The sequence below is a fragment of the Blennius ocellaris genome (assembly GCF_963422515.1).
Source record: "Blennius ocellaris genome assembly, chromosome: 3".
In the NCBI taxonomy this organism is placed as follows: Eukaryota; Metazoa; Chordata; class Actinopteri; order Blenniiformes; family Blenniidae; genus Blennius; species Blennius ocellaris.
In genome coordinates this window covers 12181589-12191852 of record NC_137652.1, presented here as the reverse complement: position 1 = coordinate 12191852, position 10264 = coordinate 12181589, and positions in this window count along the sequence as shown.

Here is a 10264-nt window from a genome sequence, read left to right as displayed (position 1 = left end):
CTCAAAGCTCAACCAAAAAGTGCTTCTCGAACACATGCCTGACCTCTTCTCCAAACATAGGCCTGCCGGATCTTGTTTGTATAGTTTCGAATGTCTCCATATCATTTCCCCCCCCCCCCCCCTTTTCTTTTCTAAAGGCAGTCTTCCTTTTCTATCGTTGCTCCAGTGTCATCACAGTTATTCAAAGGCAAATTGTACATTTCTGGAAATCAACAACCAACAAGTGTCTCTTTGAGTATGGAAGCATTCAACATATTCAATCAAGATCCACTTCAAAAATGGACACACACAAGTCACCATACCAAAATGAAGCTTGTTTCAATGCAAAAATGTATAATATCCTTACTGAAGAAATTGAATAAAATATTTTGTTTTTGTAAGTGTTTCTCTTCTGGAGATTGATGCCACGACACAAATGTGTGTCAGGTGTCAGGGAAATCTGCATAGAGGATTTCAGTGAGAACTAAAGGCTTTTTTTCCATTACAAAGCCTGAGCTCTACTGACCTTCACATTAAGAGCTGCATATTTCAAAGTATGAGGCGGCTGGACAGTTTTGGCCATAGAAAAAAACTTCCAGGTTTAAAATGTTTGTTGTTTTTTTTTCTCTTGTAATTTTTTGGGAATAAATTGTGATAAAGAGAAATAAACAGAGACTGAAACTACAAATTATTTTATTGAAATACATTTTTACATCTGGATTGATCAGAAATGTAATGGCAGTAATTGAAAACAATGAAAAACAGATGATCGATGCTTTGTGCATGAGGAATTTTTTCTCCCAGAGTCCACAAACATACATTTTAGGCTAATTAGTCACTGTAAATGTGTTTGTCTGTCCCTCTGGTGACCTGGCTGTGGTGTACGAGACTTTAGTTGGCTGTAATCGACCTGAGGTAACTCTGGAGGAGTTGCAGAGATCCAGTCCTTGTATTTTTTTATAATTAAGACAGCAAACCGTCATATCCACCAGTCAGACCCCACTGGACTGTGAGAGGAAACAAAAAGCCGTCTTGATAACCACTATGACACTTTGTGTCTCTGTCTACTTTATTCACTGTGATCTTTCTTCTCTCTTAACAGTCAGTCAGGGATGTAATAGCCTACTGGCGAATTCAACTTCTTTCACTTCGTCAGGTTCACACAAAATAAACCAGCACTTCTGACAGAAAATGACGATTCACATGGACACATCTTGGTATGGAACAAGGTTTTTTATGCTCCGGCAGAAATGGAGGGAAAAGGGTGTGAGGTGTAATTATTACTTACCAACCTCACCCAATAGCTGAAGTAAAACAGAATGAATATTTTATTTGAACATATACTCAAGTGGAAAAAAAATAAAAATAAAATGCAACATTTATGGTGCGATGGTCAAACCCACACGCCACTGAGGAAGACACAGGAGGATCAATACGCGTCTTTTCATCGCAGAGGTGAATGAGGTCGACGGGCAGCTGCTGAGTGCAGGAAGCTCCGATGAGAGGACACAAGATACACGCTGTGTCTTTGTCATACAGGAACAGTGAGCTCTCGCTCGCTCTCTCATACTACTGAAACATGGGGTAGCTTTGCAGCACCTCTGTGGCAGAGCCGTACTGGAGAACGTCGTCATGGAAACGAGTGAGCTCCTTTTGCACGTCCTTGGCATCCCTTCCTCTGGAGCTCCGGTACTTCATGGAAAGCAGCTTGGAGCACAGGTAGTGAAGCCACAGCACGTTGGTATGGGGGTGGTAGCTGCTCCAGTTGTTTCTGAGGAAGACAGATAATCCCGAGACGCTGGTTTAATGCTGCAAACGAGCAGGATCAGAGTTTAAGGAAAAAACAAGCAAAAAAAAAAAAAACCTCACAAAGATGAATAAATGTATTTCACAAAATATTGTGAAACGTGTCTCAATGAGCTACAAAGAAAATGCGAAACTCAATATCTACAGGAGCCATCAAACAGACCATTAATTATTCAAACATCTGATTAAAGCTGTATAGGGGGAGAAGGAATAAAAAGCTTTCCGAAGCTTTTCCAAGACAACAAATTAAAAAATGACGTCAAAATCTAAACGGTGCATTTATTGTGCTATCTTGGCTCTGTAATCCTCCACACTCTACCTCCTGTTGTATGTGATAACGTATCTAAAAAAATAATTAATTAATTAAAAAAAAAAAAAAAAAGGGAAAAAAAGGAATCTTGATTGCCTGAAAGTGAGAGGGTTGGTTTAGAGTTAATTCACCCAGCAAGCTTGTCTGATCCAGTTCATGTATGTAAGCTGCACAATAGCCATAGAGCTTGTGTGTCACGGTCTGCGGTCTTAAACGTCAACTCATTCAAATGAGAATCTTCAATTATGAAAATGAAAATCTTCAATTAGCTTAACGTGTGAAATGTTTTCCAAATCATTTAGCATTCTGGTACCAAATACGGCACATTATAAACACCCACGGTGCTACGCTGAATTATTGTAGCGGACCACACCAAGTGCAGAATGTAAGAAACGGCCGACGTGTCAGCCAGTAAAGATGTGTCAGGGAAACAACTATCCATAGTCTCAGAAAAAGTGTGTGGATGTGCTCTGATCCATGTTATGGAGCTACACTTTATAGCGAATGGTTATATTAATAGGACAGAAAAAAAATTGTCTTTACATGCAATTGACTGAACTCTGCATGACACATTTAATATACTGACCCGTTCTCCCGTCTCATCAGACGGTAGATGTCAAACTGATAGTCACCCTGGCCCAGGAAAAGCTGTTCGTCGTTTGAGATGTCACAGGACACGGTCAGATTATCTGGGGGGGGGGAGAAAACGAGTACGACGGTGGGACTTGACGTGTTAAAACTCAGGAGAAACGGCTCTCTTAACGGCGCAACTCCAGGAAGGAGGTGGAAAACAAACTGACCGATTTCTAGCCTGGAGAGGGAGTAGTCGATGATGCGGACCAGCACCCCTTTAGTTTCAACACACTGGGCAGCCCCATTCAGCAGGAAGCTTCCCGTCTTCTCCTTGGTGGTTTTGACCAGCACGTTGCCCCAGTGGAGGTCCCTGCAGCACGGAGGAAAAAGAGGGTTACAAGACATCCAGCGCTGGCTGACGCCACATACACACCAACTGCGTCCCTTTAATGTGTATTATTTATTTATACATATATTTATGACAGGATCTGGTGGTTTATTTAAACACTTATTAATGGGGGGAAAAAAAAAAACCTCAATAGTTTGCATGTTGAACCTTTAAATTTTTCAATTATATTATCCAACTGTAAAAAGTCAGCCAACTAAAAATAATTCTATCAGTTTAATAACGGCTTCTTAAAAAAAAAAAAAAAAAAAAAAGACAAATGGAACAGTAAACGACACCAGAAGATTTTTTTTTTGACGAGTATTATTTTTACCACATTGACATAAAAACATGTCAACAGTATGAGCGGGGGCAAAGAAAAACAACAAAAAGTACCACCTCACAATCTGGGAAACTGCGACGAAGACTTTCGATCAAACATGGGCAACTGGTGACCCGAACCGCTCATTTTCAAAGTTTCATACATTATTGGTTTCACCGACTATGAGAGGTTTGCAACTTTAACTGTGTTCAACTGTACACATTTCTGTTTACTTAAATAAATGAAAAATCTAATGATAAGTTAGAAGGAAATTAGTCAGAACTTCAATATATCCGTGTTATGAAGCATGAGGTCGAGCTCAGTCTGTGCATACAGTCCGTCAGTAATTGTGGTTAATGAGTGTGTGTGTGTGTGTGTGTGTGTGTGTGTGTACTCTACCTGTGTTCAAACTGTAGCTCCTGCTCAGCGACAGCCAAAGCTGCAGTCACCTGGTGAAGGATGCTCTTCGCCACCACGAGCGATGCCAACTTAACACAATAAAGACTTGACTAGATTAGTCTGCATTTTTACCGTCACACGAGTCAATGATCAAATAAATCCAAATAGATAAATATTTGTAGAAAAATGCATTAGCAAAACATTTTCTCCACGTCTGTCTGCACACATCTTATTGAGGATCTTGCAGACATGCTGTTGAGAAAACTCACTAATGTTAGACATGGAATCTCATCGTGGTGTGGATGAGCAATGAGTTCAAACTGGTCAAATGAGACATATGGTTGTGTTTAACAGACCAAAAAAAAAAAAACCTGCCATCTAAAAACATGTGTATTTTTAGGCCCGTCCAAAGCAGGCCTATTTGTAACGGTGCATTTCCACCTTCTGTCTCACTGCCCCCAACATTAGCAGGCATTGCAAATTCGTGACGCTGCCTACCGTTCCGTTGCTGTTCTCCAAGTCGACGCCTCCGAACTCAAACTCGAGGATTAAGAATAACTGATCTTCTTCAAAGAAATCTGAGCACAGACACAAAATAAGAACCGCAACAGGACAAATGCACAGCCTGGCTCTGATCTCTGTGGAGAGTTTCAGCAGGCAGGGATTAATGTGAACACTGTTCAGTGTTTGTGATTGTTATTATTCACAGAAGAGAACAATGATTCGGTTTACCGACCTGGTCTGTCATTTTCTGAGCCTTTGCGTTTGTCGAAGGTGTCCCAGGCTTTTAGAAAATCAGGTGGGTAGCAGCCTTGAACACAGTGGAGACTGTGGAGGAAGAGCAGCGGACACATCAAATCACTTCTTCACTCAGAACACTTCTCAGATGTGAAAATACAAAAAAAAAGATAAAAGAAAAAAAAAAAGGATTGTAATAAAACATTTACCCCTTGAGTTCGATGAAACCGTGAGTCTGGTTGTTCTGCTTTTCTTTCAGGCTGCTCAGCTCTCTGGATGGAAAACATATTAGCTCAGTTGCTGTGTTTTTTTTTTTTTTTTTAGATTTCACTAAACTAGTTAAAGAAATGTATTTTTAAACTCTGGTATCACAATCTGATAATAGTGTAATGTAGAGTGAATGTTCGCTTACTTTGAGATTATTATTTCATGAAGGATTTCTCCAAAGGTCTTCTGGTCCTCTCCGTTCACCTTTTCGGCGCCCTCTACTGGAATGACCTCAAAACAAAAATCCATCATTTGTTAATTTCTCCACAACTCCTTTCCAGTAGTGAGTCGTCATGCGAGATCGACGCCAGTATCCAATAAGTGAAATCTGGGGTCCCGTCACGTGACCAAGGTTCTTCAACAGATGAAGAAACTCAACTAGTACTGGATGTAGAACGTTAGAATCAAAAGAAGTTCTGACCAAACATCCTTGAAAGTGCAAATGAACTTAAAACCTTCGATGAAGCAACACCAGTCAACATACCTTGAGTGCAATAGTATCTCCTGACGGACTAGTCGTAGTGAAGACCTCCCCAAAGGTCCCCTCGCCAATTTTCACACACTTCTTCATGTACTGAGGGAGGATACACTCTTCCCAGGCAAGAGGGTGCTGCTGGCCGCACTCGGCGTACACCTTCTCCGCATCAGAGAGGTCGTCTTCACCCACACTCTGGCACAATTAAAACGTCCATTAGACTTGTCAAATTTGTTTGAATGTTTAAAAACCAACCGTTTGACTGGGCTGCAGTAAACCGCTTGCCGTTACCAGGGAGAGGCAGCTCTGCAGCTGTGAATGAAGATGTCTGGAAAAAGGTGTCCGTAGAGGCACGGCGAAGAGATCCTGGCTGACATCTGCCAGCCCCGTCCTTTCGGGAGAGTCCACCGCCAGATACTTCGGAGTGAGCAGCACTTTAACGACAGGGAAGAATTAACCAGTATATTCATCAGAAGCTCCAAATCTGAAGCATAGTGGTGGGCGTTCTGTATTATTACCCTTGCGATGGACAGACAGCGCGGCTTTGAGACGGCTCCAGCTGGGCGAGAAGTCACCCAGAGATGACAGGTTGAAACGACTTGCTCTCAGCGGGGTGGAGAAGTTCATCGAACTTCCCAATAACTTCTGCTCGTCCTGCAAGTCGATGTTATTCAAAACATTTAATTACCTGTTTGTATGTTGAGGAGAACGCAAATGCAGCACTTGCGGCGAGACGCGTCCTCCTGATAATTTGACAACTATGCACGCGTGAACTTGAAACATCAATTGTTTAAGCCCCTTTTTCTTTCAAACGCAAAAGGCGGAACGGCAAACGGCGGGGACGCGACATTCACACAAACATCGCCACGGGATTTCTACCAAGTCGTTTCCATGATCTACCGAAATATATTCAGTACAGGGATGGAACGTTCCCGTCAAAGAACTCACCTGTGGACGTTGCAGCTGTTTGGAGATGAAGTCAGTGATGCTGCAGTCTGCAGACCTGCCGCTGCCCATCAACGCAGTCTTGCGTCCGACCGGGTCTTTGTTGGCACTGCCCTTGTTTTTCCAGCGACTCACGCTCAAGCCGCTCACGCACGCCTTCCTCGTCGTCCCGGGTCCGTTTGTGGCCGTGCTCATTTTCCTGTCTTTTGCAGCCGGAAGCATCTTTTTTCTGTTGGGGGCCGCGTCACAAGCCCGTGTTTCTTTCTCAGCGGCGCTGTGCTGGAAACTGGCCGAGCCCTGATTTTCGGCGTCTTTCAATCGCAGCATTTCTTTCAGTTGTGACGTCGTTACTCTCTTCATATTGACAGTACTTTTCTCCGTCAGGCACTTCTCTTTCAACTGTGTTGTGAGCACGGCCATGTTTTTGACCGACTCCGACACTGCGGACTGTGGCACACCTGTGGAAGTCTTACTTTTGGACGTTTTAACAGGCACATTCCTGCTTTCAGTCATTTCTTCTGAAGACCCCATTTCTTTTGAGTTGTGTGCGTATTCCATCTCCTGGTGCTTTGTATCTTGATTCACGCTCAGCTGTTTTAATGCCAGTTTCTGAATCCGGACAGAGCATTTCCTCCCGAGAGATTCATTCTTCACAGCTGTGGCCTCCTCTGGAGTTAGAAGTGTTGACGTAGCCTCCCTGGATGGTGACGGTTCGTCCATGATGATGTCAAAGTTGCCGTTTTCATGTTCGGGTGTGGATCCACTGTCAAAAACGGACTCCAGCAGTTCCGAAGACACTTGTGTGCTCGACTGTTCAGCTTTGTGCTCGTTGTCAACTAATGATGAAATAATAGCGGGGCGACCGCCAGTCGTTGAAGTGCCTTCATTCAAACGCTTTCTTGCCTGGGAACTGTTTGTCAGAGGGACCTGCTGATTTCGCGATGCCTGTAACGACGGATCGACAGCTTGACTCCTGTACTGCGGCTTCTCATTAGCCGACTGGCAACGAACGGAGCTTGAATACTCAAGACAGGAGGAGTACGTTGATTTGCTGCAAAGCTCAGAGCGAATGTTGTAGTCTAATCTCTCCAGCTGCACAGTGCAGCGCTTGGTCAAACATTTCTCCTTCAAGGTTTCGACCAGCCACTCCAACCCTCCCGTTGCAGACACAAATTCGCCGGGGCCCGCACTGTACGTGGAGAGACCAATCGCACTTGGTACGGCAGATGGTTCTTCTTGGTTATACAGGTCGGCTTCCTTTTGTTGCTTTATTACCGAGTCTGATGGAAAAACCAGGTTTTCTTGAGACGAGCACAAGTCCTTCATGGAGATCACCGACGCCGAGGAAGACATGGCAGACAGATCAGAGATGGGAAAGGGTTTACGCGGCGCGTGTTCGCTGAAGAAGCTTGCGGACGGCGTCGAGCAGAAAACTGGTCTCTGAGGGCAGCGTCTGAGGCCACGACCTGGCAACTCATTCAGAGTGATCTCTTGTAAAGGGTTGAGGGCAAAGCCTGACATTCCAGCAGCATTCGGTGAGTTTTCCTCACTGGAAGACTCAAATGCCGGAGGATTCTTACGTTTCCGGGAAGGCCGATGTATCCCGGTGGCACGAGAGGCTCCAGAGGTAAAGTCATCTGAAGAGTTGAGAAGACTATCGACTCTTTTTGGAAGATCGGGCCTCGTGTGAGCACGTCTGCGGCAAGTCACAAAGCGACCTACAAAGGAAGACTGGCCACTGGGGGAAAATAAATAATATAAATGATTACATGAATCGCTGAAGATGTTTCTGGGATAGAGACTCATCTGTACTTTCAGAATTGTACAAACAACAAGGCCGTGTACTTACGTGAATCTGGTCTTCATTTTAGCCGAGTGTTTGGGCTGTTTTGGTGCAGATGCCTCCTTGTCACTCGAGGAAGAAATCTGCTGGCCTTCTAGACTCAAACCTTCTGGTACAGACACAAACCTGGTTTTCCTGGTTGACATAAGACTGATGTTACTCCAAAAATACACACATCCTTTGACTGCAAACTGTTTACACATGCAGGTATGATTTGAAAAGCAAAGTCAAAACAATAATTATATTTTGCATGAAAATCTGATGTTTGGCTTTTATAGGAGATCAAATATTTTGGGGGTGTGTGGACTGGTCTGCCATAATCATTGAGATTACAAATTATACTTTTAGGGTGTGAGTGAACTACTGATGTCATTCTTTACCAGCTCAACGTCAGGAGACCTTTTTATGAGTTTGGAGATTATGGCCATCACGGCCAATGGTGAATATAAAACTATTTATTCTGCCGATTAAATAAACCCATTATCCTGTTAGCAATAAAAGCAGAACTACCAAGCTGGCCACAGGCTGAAAACTTTTCGATTTCTTCTCCTCTCTTTTCCACACAAAAAGCAAGTGCTAGGTGAAGTAGATATATTGTTCTCCTTACCTCTTACCAGCGAAAGTCTTCTTTCTGAAAAAGAGCAGGGGGTTGGGTGTTAAATAAAAGAAAAAAGCAATAAATAAAAGAAAAAGTACAAAGAACAAAAACAAATGTGTCTATGATGAGACGTGTTCAACTTGTTAAATTTCTGTTGAACATTTATAAAATGTCCCATTATTGACAATTTAGCTACTGCTTGTTATCTGTAGCAGATATAACATTTAAAAAAAATTACAGCTGCATGTTGGTCTGGGACTTGGATCGCCTTTTTGGTCGAACAACTTGAGGAGGAGGAGGAGGAGAGGGAATTATATTCTCTTCGTCGCTTGTATCTCCATCATCAGAACTCTTCTCAGCAAGACATTGCCTGGCCTTTTCCTTGGCAGCTCTTTGTCTTCTACCATCGATCCTCCTCTTGCTACAAAGAGAGAGAAGAAACACAAACTTAGAGCAAGTCGGTCAAAACATTAGTGACATGATAATCGACCAACATCATTGATAAAGGGTTTCTGTGCAGAAATAGATACATTAAACAGGTCATTAAACACTAACAATGTCGGTTCTTTATTTCAGATCACACACACACACTGACTCTCAGTGTCTGTTTTTTTGCAAAGTTTACAAACTACAATATCTATATTGGGTCGAGTTGTCGTCACAAATATTGTTTTGACATGTTTTCTTTGCTTATTGTTTTACGAGTAAAGTTACATTGACTTTAAACTACCGCCCAAGTTGATTTCAATGACAGAAGTAGGTGATCGAACGAATGAAAAACCCTTGCATTAACACCGCAGATGAAACTTCCCAGGTACCTGCTTTTCTTCCGTTTCGGGGACTCGAACACGGATCCATTCTTCGATCCGGAGCTGTCGAAGGCCTGTTTGCGGTTGTCTGGGGAAATCCAGGCGCACAGCTTCCGCCTCTCTTTACCGTACGTCTTTAGCAGTAAGGGCTTGAATTGCTCCATGTCTGATAACGTGGATTTAGTAGTTTGACATTCATTTAAGGACTATAAACTGACGACACGATGTTAACAAGAATCGGGAGAGAAGTGATCCAGACGTATAGATTGGATGGCTCGCCGTTAACAGACAACAGAGCGGACAAAGCTCAACAATAACAAAGGCTAACGACCCTACCACGCACAATCCGGTGTAGAATCAGATCTGGATTGTTGTTTTAAGCTATCTCTTATATCAATGTGTTGGCATCAAAGAAGGATTATATCTTTCCATCCTCGACGAGCAATCGTTGAGCCGCCGGCCCCGCTTCTCGTTCAAACTGCTGACGGACACCGGTGATTGGACAAAACATCCGTCACGAAGTCGTCACAGCGCCACCTGGCGGATCGGAGTAAGTACACGTCAGAAAGCAACAACAATACTGAACACGTGCTGACCTTGTTGAACTCATGTTCTGAGCTGTCTGTAATCCAAGCATTGAAAAAATAATGACTTTTGTTGTTGTTGTTGTTGTTGTTGTTGTTGTTGTTGTTGTTGTTGTTGTTGTTGTTGTTGTTGTTGTCAGAAACTTTTTTCTTTTATGGAACATAGTATTACTACATTATTACTACTATTTCAATTGAAGAGTTAGACCTAAAATGAAAACAAACACACAA